Source organism: Schistocerca piceifrons, unplaced genomic scaffold (assembly GCF_021461385.2).
Source record: "Schistocerca piceifrons isolate TAMUIC-IGC-003096 unplaced genomic scaffold, iqSchPice1.1 HiC_scaffold_1870, whole genome shotgun sequence".
Classification (NCBI taxonomy): domain Eukaryota; kingdom Metazoa; phylum Arthropoda; class Insecta; order Orthoptera; family Acrididae; genus Schistocerca; species Schistocerca piceifrons.
In genome coordinates, this window is record NW_025727757.1 from 2,392,326 (window position 1) to 2,405,718 (window position 13,393).

Consider the following 13,393-nt stretch of genomic DNA (forward strand, 5'->3'; position numbering starts at 1 on the left):
AAAAATTTGTAAAATTTTTTGTGGGTAGCATGGGGGCTATGTAAGTAGGCTGTTTAGGTTTTTTTATTGGTAACGCCACCTCTGTATGAAAATCACTGGCTGTGCTGTGTGCAGTCCGTGGCTGCTTTGCATTGTCGTAATACTCGCCATTGTAGTGTTAGGCAGCTGGCTGTGAACAGCGCGTAGCGTTGCGCAGTTGGAGGTGAGCCGCCAGCAATGGTGGATGTGGGGAGAGAGATGGCGGAGTTTTGAAATTTGTCATGAACTGCTATATATATTATGACTATTGAGGTAAATACATTGGTTGTTCTCTATCAAAATCTTTCTTTTGCTAACTATGCCTATCAGTAGTTAGTGCATTCAGTACTTTGAATCTTTTATTTAGCTGGCATTAGTGGCGCTTGCTGTATTGCAGTAGTGGGAGTAACCAAGATTTTTGTGAGAAAAGTGATTTGTGAAACGTATAGGTTAATGTTAGTCAGGGCCATTCTTTCGTAGCGATTTTTTTGAAAGTCAGATTGCGTTGCGCTAAAAATACTGTGTGTCAGTTTAAGGACAGTCTCGTGTAAAATTATCAAAAGGGGACGTTTCACCTTAAGTTAGTTCGGTTTAAGTAGTTCTAAGTTCTAGGGGACTGATGACCTCAGAAGTTAAGTCCCATAGTGCTCACAGCCATTTGAATCATTTGAACGGATATAATACAGGAATTGGGGTGGCTGTCATGAAAAAAAAGACGTTTCACGTTAAGGCAGGTTCTTCTCATGAAACTGCAATCACCAGCTTTCTCCTCAGAATGTGGGAATATCTTTTTTTGGCGCCCACCTTCACAGAGAAGACGAGGAGAAATCAGGGTTCGCACGGAAAGATTTAAATGTTCATTTCTCCCGCAGGCTGTTCGAGAAGGGAACACTAGCCACGTAACTTGAAGGTACAATGTAGTTCGATGAACTGCTTAAATATGAACTGTAGAGTGATCATACAGATGTAGATGTATGATGTACTCCTTCGCTGGTGGGCTGCGAACGTTTGACAGCACTACGTGTAAGTCAAGCCGCCTGTTTGAGTACACAACTGTGTACTGCGTAACGTCGAGTGAGTCGACGCTGTACGAAGGTGTACTCACCGAGGTCTTGGCAGTACGTCTCCCACATCAGTCCATCGCCGTAACTCATTTCGTCGGTGACGTTGGCGACGTGGTTACAGACACAGTCGAGCACCGAGGTGTTATTTGCTGCCAGCAAAACCAGCAGCGACGTAGCTACGCCCGCTGGGCCCATTGTCAGCTCCTCACGCAGAGGTGGGAACGAACACACGCGGTGCGTACCGCAGGGAGCACTGACTGAGTGTGCGCTGCGTGCAGCGGAAGTGTTTCCGCAGGAAGGTTAAACCGCAGGAAGCGTGACGTCTCTCAGCCGTGACTCGCTCATTTTTCCCTTTACTTTACCAGTCATCAACTGCGGACACGTATTCGTCACAAAAGAGAATTTGTTTCACAAATGCGCCTGCAACATGGACTTAGGACGACATCGTGTTACACTAAGAGACTTGTAGCAGATGTCCAGCCGTACTGATTTACTATTTCGACACAAAAATCTCATGACGTGCCAGTCTTTAATAATGAATTGGCAACTGATGCACATTCAAGTGCCAAAGAAACTGGTACACCTGCCTAACACCATGTAAGGCACCAGCGAACACGCAGAAGTGCCGAATGCACTCGACTAATGTCTGAAGCAGTGCTGCAAGGAATGAACACCATAACTCCGCAAGATATCTTCTGGGTAGCACGTTGCAGCACATACCAGATGTGCTCAGTGATGTTCATGTCTGGGAAGTTTGGTGGCCAGCGGAGGCGTTTAAACCCATAATGGAGTTCCCGAAGCCACTCTGTAGTAATTCACGACGTGTGGGACGTCGCATTGTCCTGCTGGAATTGCCCGAGTCCGTCCGAATGCAAAATGGACATGAATAGACACAGGTCATCAGGCAGGGTGCTTACGTACGTGTCACCTGTCAGAGTCGTATACAGACGTGTCGGGGGTCCCATATCACTCCAAGTACAGACGCCTCACATCATTACAGAGCCTCCACCAGCTTGAACCCTCCCCTAATGACATGCAGGGATTCATGTGGTTGTCTTCATACCTGTACACATCCATTCGCTCGCTAGAATTCGAAACGACCCTCGTCAGACCGGATAACATGATTCCGGCCATCAACAGTCCAGCGTCGGTGTTGACAGGCCCTGACGAGGCGTAAAGCTTTGTGTTGTGCGGTCATCAAGGGTAGAGGAGTGGGCCTTTGGTTCGAAAAGCCCATATCGATCATGTTTTGTTGAATGGTTCGCACGCCGATACTTGTTGATCGTGCAGCATTGAAATCTGCAGCAATTTGCATAAGTGTTGCACTTCTGTCACGTTAAACTATTCTCTTCAGCCGTCGTTGGTACCGTTCTTGCAGGATGTTTTGTCGGCCGCAGCGATGTCGGAGATTTGATGTTTTACCCGATTCCTGATAGTCACGGTACACTCGCGATATGATCTTACGGGGAAAACTCCCCACTTCATAATCTACCTCGGAGATGCTGTGTCCCATCGCTCGTGCGCCGACAATAGCACCACCCACAAACTCGCTTAAATGTCGATAACCTGCCACTGTAGCTGCAATAACCAATTTAATGATTGCGCCAGACACTTGTTGTCTTATATAGGCGCTGCCGACCGCAGCGCCTTGTTCTGCTTATTTACATATCTCTGTATTTCAATATGCATGCCTATACCAGTTTCTTTGGCACTGCATAGTAGATCTACGAAGGGCGTTCAAAAAATTTTGCACAGTCATCTCTAATTTTTTTATTTTTTGCAGGAGGAGAATTAAATTTTTTGTGAATATACTTGGAACATTCGGCTATAAGTTGGTATATAAAAGTATTTCCTTTTATTTAGAGGTGAGCCATAATGGACCGTAAGGTAGATGTCAGGTTGCGACAACGGTCGATGATGGAGTTCCCCTTCCATACAGGCGATGACTCTGCCACATTGATTCACAGGAAGTTGCCCCCTTTTAATGGGGAGGACACTGTGAATCGCAGCAGTATCCAGCGGTGGTTACAGAGGTTTAAAGAAGTTGATTTCTCTCTACTGGACAGTCCACGATGCGGTAGACCATCGATGGCAGTGAGTGATGCGAACAAGGAGACCATTGATCAAATTATCCAAAATGACAGATGTGTGACGACATGACAGATTGCTGAAATGACTCGTTTGTCATTGGGTAGTGTGGTATCACTGGTACAGTCACTAGGGTACAAAAAAGTCTACGGTCGCAGGTTCGAATCCTGCCTCGGGCATGGGTGTGTGTGATGTCCTTAGGTGAGTTAGGTTTAAGTAGTTCTTAGTTCTACGGGAGTGATGACCTCAGAAGTTAAGTCCCATAGTGCTCAGAGCCATTTGCTCCATTTGGACAAAAAAGTCTGTGCACGTTGGGTGCCTAGATTATTGACAAGCGAAATGAAAACGATGAGGAAGAATGTGTGTTAGGGTCTCATGAAGACCTTTACTGAAGAGTGGAAACATCCTGACGGCGTCATTACACAGGATGAAACATGGTTGTTTTTGTGCGAACTTGAGAGCAAAGTCCAATCCATGGAGTGGCGCCATCCAGGTTCCTCTCGGAAGTAGAAACAAAGACGTTCACGAACAGCAGGGTGAAAGGTGATGGCCTCGTTCTTCTGGGATCAGTGTGGTGTCGTTTCATTGACTTTTTGGAACCTAGCTCCACAGTTAATTGGGACCATTACTGTTTGTCAATGGACAAGCTGCGATGTGCCATCAAGACCCACAGACCACAGCTTCAGCGTCAGTTCATCAGACTACACCGTGACAATGCCAAACCCCATACAGTTCTTATGCCTCAGAAAAAAATCAGGACAATGGGTTGGAAAATTGTTCCTCATCCTCCCTACAGTGCGGACTTGGCTCCATCTGATTTTTACCTCTTTGATCGTCAAAAGGCCCACCTGCGCGGTAAAACATTTGATAGTGGGACTTATTTCCTGTGTCAAGCGATGGTTAAAAGTCAATCCCCAGAATTTTACCAAAGTGCATTTACGTCATGGAAAGAACGTTGGGCAGATGCGTCACAGCTGATGGACGCTACATAGTGTAGGCTACATAGTGTAGGCTCAATGTAGAGCTAAACGTTCCAAGTATGTTCACAAAAAATGACATTCTCCACCTGCAAAAAATAAAAAAAAATTAAAGATGACTGTGCAAAACTTTTTGAACGCCCTTTGTGCATTATATCAATTCGAAATTGTGAACATGGACAGCCATCAGCTGTGGAGTGGAGTGACGACAGGGACTCGAGCCCGGACGTCCCACTCGTCGCGAGTGGCCGCCTTACCATCAGGCTATCCGAGCGAGACCCGCGGCCAGCCGCAAACACCTGTTTGTTGTCAACCATGTGTCTGCAAGCTGTACTCTTACCTCCATTATGTGTATTCCAACATAGGGGAGACGTTTCTGTCGAAAGTCGCTTGCCTGCAGTCGGCGGATGAATACGACATTGGAGTGCCGGTGTTACTCCGAATTACAATTCATGCACGTCGAAACGAGCTTCACATCGTAATTCGATAACTGCGTTTCTAATAAAAATAAATTTGTTGATCAAAATGATTGTCGATGGATACGTTATGCAGGAAATACGCTAATGAGCGAACACATGACCACCACAGCAGTCCGGGAAGTTGAATGCCGCCAGGTGCCGCTTAGTGTGTGTATATGTTGTAGTAAGTGTGAGGTGTCGAGATGGCTACTATTGGCGAGAAAACTGCGCTACTAGGATGTTAGTTGAAAAGACAAAGCCACGTAATCAGCTGGGGGGTGGGGTGGGGGGGTGGAGAGTAGGTGGTGGTTGTGTGGGGACGGGTGGAGAGGGGGGGGGGTACGCCAGGGGGGGATTCCTTCGAAATTGAGAAAGCTGCACCCCTATAGTCGGATCTGAAAATCGCAACACCAAGGAGCAGTTCTGCAACTGAAACGGAAGTTGGGAGGCGTCTTTCTGCTTCAGAATGATGATGTCTATCCAGATTTAAGAGCAGTGCCAGTCGCACAGGAGTGTGGCTAGCAGCGCCACTATGGGGATGCAAATCAAGTTTCCTTTAAATGCTTTCTGCAACGTTCGTGAGCGTTAATTACCTTTGAAACCGTCCGCCCCCGATAGCTGAGTGGTCAGTGCAACAGAACGTAAATCCTACGGGCCCGGGTTCGATTACCGGCTGGGTCGGACATTTTCTCCGCTCAGGTACTGGGTGCTGTCCTAATTATCATCATTTCATTCGTATCGACGTACAAGTCACGAAAGTGGCGTCAAATCGAAAGACTTGCACCTGGCGAACGGTCTACCCGACAGGAGGCCCTAGCCACATGACATTTCATTTATCTTTGAAATTGGACTTTGCGAATTGATGTTTGTCAAGAACGCCTCTAAGGCGACAAAAGCGTCCGTTATCATCACTGGGGCTGAAAGAGGTTGTGTACTAGGGCTACAAGAAGGTCCGTGTTCCTTCTGCAACGTTACAGGAAAACTTGGCCGGAATGTTGCCACTGTACATCATTGTTGCCACAAGCGGTCACGAAAATCTACTACGGAGCCAAGAAGATTGGACTCCAAACGGCCACGTGGAACTACAGAGAGGGAAAACAATTGTGTTTGGCGCATGGCTCTGGCGTAACGTACTGCATCTGCAGCGGCAGCTTATGTGGTAGTTGGCACCACAATGACACAATGAACTGTTACAAAGTGGTAACTTCAGGAACAGGTCCGCCTTGTAGCGTGCATTCTACTACCTACAGACCAGCGACATTGGAGAGTTGAGCGGTGTCAAGCGAACAGGGTGGAGGTGTCGTGTGTTTCCTGGTGGAGGCTGGTGCCACCTCGGTGCCAGTGATGGCCGGGAGTTGACTAGGAGGAGGCGACTTGAGTGCCTGCAGCCGACCTGCCTGCCTGCTAGACACGCGGGATCCACACCCGGGGTTACGGTCTGCAGTGTGGCTTCGTGTGACTGCAGGGTCACTGTCGTGGTTACTCCATACACCCTGACTGCTAAGTTGTACGTCAGTCTGGCGATTCGACCTATTGTGCCCAGAAGCGACCTCCGAGTTCTGCTTTGCTGCCGTGAGGCGATATGCGAATGAACTATTTAATGAACTCTGCATTCCGTTATGAATTCCCCAAGACGATTCCTATGCACTTAATGATATCTGACTATGCAATCCAGGCCTGTGTTGATGATTCGGGCTGGGTGAGGTCGCGTCCCTGATAAAAAAATGATTATACATGGAAATTACCATAACTTCATCCCACCAAAATTTGTGACTTGGTCATAGGTAAGGGTATGTAACCTCCCAAAAGATAAATCCCGTACGCCAAGTATAACCTCCCAACAGATAAATTCCGTAACCTCCCAACAAAAATGTGACTAACCTCGCAATAAAAATGTGACTCATATACAACCTTTCAAAAGAAATCTGGGAATGTAACATTTTTAATAATCAATTGACTGTGAATCTAAACTGGTAAATCTGGACGTCAGCAGTGCTGCGTCGCTGCCCTGAAAAATCATTCTGAATAAACTGAAATTCCTTACCTCAATGATGTCGCCAGATAACGCTTATATATCTGCTCCTATAAGAAATTTTTCTTGCACAGCTCAGTGTAATGTTGGCCACTAGATTTTGTTTTGTATGAAAAACAACCGATTTTCTTTACCATAATCGGCATCACTGTCGATAGGAGAAATTAGAAAAAAACTTTAAATTCAGATAAATGACTGTCAAAATCTATCTTTATAAGAAACGTTATTACTGAAAGATTTTTGAAAATATTTACGTGGGACTTTGATATAACTGTAGTACAAAAATCAGCTGTAGCAATTAACATACGCGCATGGCAATAAATAACAATAACATTTTGCTTTTACCTTATACTACATCGCTGAGGCATCGCCATCGTTCCCCACGACCGACCTTGGTAATTCCATACAGGACACACGTGCTCTCCGTGAGCTATACAAGCAGACAACTGCTCTCTAAGAGCGGCCTGACACAGCCGCCCGACTGCGAGCTACTACTACTACTACTACTACTACCACTAATGCTGCCGACACTGCTCTCTGGTCTGCCATTCTACTGTAGCTTTCATATCGCAGTCAGCGCGTGAGCAATCCATCCAAGCAAGTTACATCAGCTCGACTGCGCTGGCAATAAATTCCTTAGTCATGGACTTCTTACATAACCCCCCACTGGGGGGGGGGGGGGGGGCTGGTAAAAATTTGGCAGCGATGGTGAGTCAATATATAACATTGTTGATAAATAATATAAGTACAGAACATATTAAGAAATGACGTAAAGTGCACACGCGCTGGGTACAGAACATATTAAGAAATGAAATAGAGTGCATATGCATTATATCAATCTTTGCCAGTTTTACAAGAATTATGAAAGGAATGGGAGGGATAGCATCACGGTTGTAGCACAGTGGGTTGCACATCTTTTCTCTGAAGTATTTATCACTGTAGCCAAGATAGTGAAATGCAGTATTGTAAGTAGGCTGTTTAGTTTTTTTTTATTGGTAACGCCACCTCTGTATGAAAATCACTGGCTGTGCTGTGTGCAGTCTGTGGCTGCTTTGCATTGTTGTAATACTCGCCATTGTAGTGTTAGGCAGCTGGATGTGAACAGCGCGTAGCGTTGCACAGTTGGAGGAGAGCCGCCAGCAGTGGTGGATGTGGGGAGAGAGATGGCGGAGTTTTGAAATTTGTCATGCACTACTATATTTATATATGATGATATCAAGGTAAATACATTGTTTGTTCTCTATTAATATCTTTCATTTGCTAACTATCCCTATCAGTAGTTAGTGCCTTCCATAGTTTGAATCTTTTATTTAGCTGGCAGTAATGGCGCTAGCTGTATTGCAGTAGTGGGAGTAACGAAGATTTTTGTGAGGTAAGTGATTTAGTGATTTGTGAAAGGTATAGTTTAATGTTAGTCAGGGCCATTCTTTTGTAGGGAATTCTGAAAGTCAGATTGCGTTGCGCTAACAAAATATTGTGTGTCAGGTTAAGCACAGTCCTGTATAATTGTTTGAAGGGGACGTTTCAGTATCAAGACTGCATGTTGTCCTTTTGGTAGTACGGTAGGTACACCAAACAGTAGGACTGTAGTGACACCTCCATTGGTCAGAGTGGTGGGCAGCTTGATATGTCAGCAACACAGTCTTGTAGAATCCATAATCTTACATCAACGTAGCGTTAGTGCAAAAACCAAATAGAGTGCTTCATGATCATGAGGATGGACAGGTTATACGGATATCGCAGTAATTGGTGGTGATTTTGGTCAGAAGGTGAACGATACATTCTTATGCTAGTCATCATTCAGAACTACACTAGTGTATCATCCTGTTTGTATAATTATTGGCACTTGTTGGCCAGTTACAAAGCATTTATGTATTATTACAAAACATTATTCAGAAGTCATCTCATTTAAATAATTATTGGCACTCATTGGCCAATTACAAAGCATTTACGTAGTATTACAAAATATTATTCAGAAGTCATCTCATTGGAGTAACTATTGGCACTCGTTGGCCAGTTACATTTATGTAGCATTACAGAACAGTATTAAGCATTAAAAATGACATAGAAGTCATTATTCAAAACAAGAGTTATTGCGTGTACCAACATGCTGCTAGTGAGTATATCTAATATCATGCAAGTGACATAAGACGTATTTAAAATGTAAGACATTGCACCTAGTACTCGAAGTGTTTAGTCCAATAATACATAGACATAATGGAATCAGTACATCAGAATTATTTGCATTATATTTAGGACTAGCAACATATCTTAAACTGGTAGCATTATTTAGTTGTATACTTGTAATAGTTGGGACTAGCAATAATTTTTTTTGTGCTAGCACTGCATTGTGTTGGGATCAACAGTCAACTGCTGAGGCATAAAAATTTGCTTTTGATTTATTGCTGGAAATAAGGATTATTAATATCATTCATCACGAGTCGGCTGTAGCAAGGTTATCAAACAAGTAGAGTACATGTGATCACATTCATGAATCATAGAGACACACCTGGGTACAAAAAATGGACATTCTAGAACAGGTTTAACAACTAAGTGCTTGTAGCATACAGCAGAACGACATATTACAGAAATCATTTTAACGTCTTGAAAAGCATATCCTGAAAGAAATACAAAGTGGATTATTGAGCTGAGAGAAGAAATGTATATTATGCTGAAAAGTGGTAAAATTCTAATTAACAGGTAATGACACATCTGCTTAACATGCATGTACTCTAGCTGTCCCTTCCCAAAACATTCAATCATCATACTACGCGATATACGACGTACTGTCATATAGAACTACAACAAATACTTAAATAACTACATATACTTCACCATTATCCTCATCTGCAAAAGAGAAAAGGAAACTTCATTATTCATTACCATTTTCTTCATATAACTAGACACCATCGTATATTATCCTCTGCCAAATAGTACACTATTCTTTATCTTATTTATCAGCATCATTCATCAGCGTCATCATTTCATATATTAGTAAGTTTCTTACTTCTAGTATACTCCATCACTAAAATGAACATACACAGTGTTGTGTCTAGACAAGACAGCCTAGACACAATCAGAGGAAGCCGAAAGGCACGCGCTTAAACTCACGCAGGCTGGCGTGAGGTCTGAAACAGGATACGTAATGAATGCTATAAAGAAAAGTACGTAGTTTCTGGAATACTTAACTTTAATCCATAATCTGTGTACATCGCTCTTGTACAGATATAATCTCCATTTCACTATACTGGTAATGGCGCCTTGCTAGGTCGTAGCCATGGACTTAGCTGAAGGCTGTTCTAACTGTCTCTCGGCAAATGAGAGAAAGGCTTCGTCAGTGTTGTATCGCTAGCTACGTCGTCCGTACAACTGGGGCTAGTGCTAGTACGTCTCTCTAGACCTGCCGTGTGGTGGCGCTCGGTCTGCTATCACTGACAGTGGCGACACGTGGGTCCGACTTCTACTACCGGACCGCGGCCGATTTAAATGCTACCACCTAGCAAGTGTGGTGTCTGGCGGTGACACCACACACAGCTCTGCTCGATGGTCCACGGCAATTGCGTCTGAAAGAAAAGTAATTACTCAAGGTTGCTGTCATACAGTGCGTACACTTTATTTTGGCATTCTTAGTTAATTCTAATCCATTTACTCTTCATGACAAGGTATTGCATTTTCTTTCGTTCATTCCGATGGTGAAAGGTTGTTTAATTTATTTCTTTTACACAGTATTGCTTTCTGAAAATGATGAATATGGATTAATATCTTGCATTTAAATCATATACCCATTAAATGAAAACTTGTTTCTAGTGATGTGACTAAGCACACAGAACAGCATTACAGAAAACGTATTAGGTCAGAACCATAGACAATTTTCAAATGCAGAAATGTACACATCGTATCATAATGTAGTAGCAAAAAAAATGTATAGTCAAGATGTTGAGATATCATAAGGCAAAATGTCAATGTCAACTGGTGTTTGTTATATCTTAAAGATTTCATAGTGCATACAGAGAAAATTCTACTTTCTATAGGAAAACCATCATATATACATAAGAAACATGGAAAGTATGCACGGTCTGATACATAACGACAAGAAAAGCAACCTGCTAATCGTACCTTGCACGGCACTTGCCAAGAAAAAATATGATCATCATCAATAAGTGGTCATATAAATATCTGGAAATGGCATTATAGTGTGATAGATCATAAATTATGTTCATTCAATGAAGAGTATAATATTGTAAATATGGTGATTGCCCTTGGTTTTCGTGGTTCTCAAAGTTTCGACATGTACTACATTGTGGTGAGGAATGCTGCGAATTCTAAATGGACCAGCTTACAGAAGCTCAAATTTACTGCATCTATTCTTTCCTCTGTTGGTTAAATAGTGTGTGCGTACAAATATCTTCTGTCCAATGTGAAATTAATGGCGTGTACAAACCTGTTTCTGCTGTATCTGCGGCGCTCTGAGGCACGTTTGATGTTATTTAGGGCAATGTCAATTATCTCACGGTGGCGTAGTCGACGAGATGTAGGAAAAGATACTAATTCTTTAATTTTATTCGGTGGTTCAACATTTTTCAATATAACAGTCGGAGATAGCATAGTGGATTCATTTGGTATGGAGTTAATTACATCCTGGAATGAGAGCATGTGTGTGTCCCAATCAATATGTCTTTTATGGCAGCATATTCTACATAGTTTAGCAATTTCTTTTATTAATTGTTCAGAAGGGTTTGAAGTACCGTCATGCCTGAATATATAGGTAGCAGAAATGTTTCTAGCTCGTAATATACATGCCCATATCGCAGATCAAAATTGTCGTCCATTGTCGGAAATTACTTTCAGTACATGCAAAACATGGAATACAAAATGTTTTACAAATGCATTCGAAATAGATTTAGCAGTAGCTTTGCGTAACGGAGTGGAAGTAACAAATTTCGAAGTGAGTTCTACAGCGACAAAGATGTAACAACAACCTCTATTAGATCTGGTAATCGGCCCAAAAATGTCTAGAGCGGGCATTTGTCTCAATTTAATAGGTACAGTGGGATGTAACGGGGGATTATGTGAAGTCGTGTCTGATTTAGCTTTCTGTCAGATTTTACATGACGCTAAAACTCGTCGAATACGTTTCTCCATGTTGGCAAAATAATAGTTCTGTCTCAGTATAAGAAAACATTTTCTGGCTCCGTAATGTGCGTAACTTAAATGAGTATACCAGATGAATTTGTTAACAAGCTCGTCAGGAATGCATAGTAACCAGTTGTTGCTGTCAGGGTGAGAGTAGCGAAACAGAATGTTGTTGCATACGGTACGATTGTTTCTAATAGTAACGTTATTCCTATCTTGCCAAAGATGTTTAATTTCTTTCTATACGTTGTCCTTGCTCTGCTCTTTTGCTATGTCTCGTAATGACGACGAAATGAAATTTTCAAATGCAGCTTGTTGAATATACATGAGGCTAAAATTTGCTTGGTAGAAGTCGGTTGCGATGTCTTGCTGATTATTGCTGAGAGATCGGTATAGTGCGTCTGCTACAATATTTTGTGTACCGGGAATGTGAACAATTGTAAAATTCAATTCCTGTAAATAAAGCTTCCATTTGCTTAACCTGTCGTGTGTAAATTTAGTAGAAAGCAATAACTGCATTGCTCTATGATCTGTGTAAACGGTAGTATATCTTTCATAAAGAAAATGCCTAAATCTGGTAAATGCCCATACAACACACAATGTTTCAAGCTCTGTAACAGAACAATTGCGTTCAGCAGGTGACAGAATGCGACTTGCAAAGGTGATGTATTTAAACAAACTCAGACTGTGCTTGGCTACCCCAGGACAAAATAGCGTTTTTACCCGTCAACTGGCATAATCTAGGGGTTTCTAAAGCAGAGTGATGAATAAATTTACGGAAAAAGTTAATTAATCTCAGAAAGCTGCGCAGTTGTTTCTTGGTCGTTGGAACACTAATGTTACGTAAAGCTTGAAGTTTTTCTGGGACAGGCGCAATGCCTTCTGCTGAAATTACATGTCCAAGAAATTTTATGGAAGTTTTTGCAAAGTGCGATTTGCTAAGATTAACTGTGAGTCCTTGTGCACGAAAAGTTTGCAACAGTTGTTCCAGAATCAAATTGTGTTCAGACCCGTTAGCTCCTGTGATAAGGATGTCGTCTACATACGTTGTGATTCTGTCTTTAAGTTCTGTCGGAAGTATACTATTCAAACCGCGAATAAATGCTGCTGAAGAAATTGTTAGACCGAACAGTAATTTACAAAATTGATAACAGTCACCAAAGCAGAGAAATGGTGTGTATTTTCTACAGTTCAGATGGAGCTGAATTTGCCAAAATCCCGATTTTAAATCTAATGTGGAATAAATAGCAGTACCATGAAATTTCTGTAGAACTTCTAGTATCTGTGGACGATCTGTTTCATTAGTAATTATGCCGTTGACATGACGCGAATCAAGTACTAGGCGAAGTGAGCCGTCCTTTTTTTTTTTTAAGGATATGGAGCGGGTTTATGTACGGACTAACTGCCGGTTCAATAATACCTTGGCCAAGCATAGCTTGCAATTCATTCTTGACTTGTTCTCTGTGGATATATGGAATGGGATAATGTTTGGCATTAAATGTGTCATGCTGTTTAACTTGAAATTCGTACATAAAACCGAAATAGTACCAGGAATGTTGTCAAAAACTGGAGCCTGCTGTAAAAGATTTTTGAGTAGCTGATTACAGTTGTCATCTGTATTTG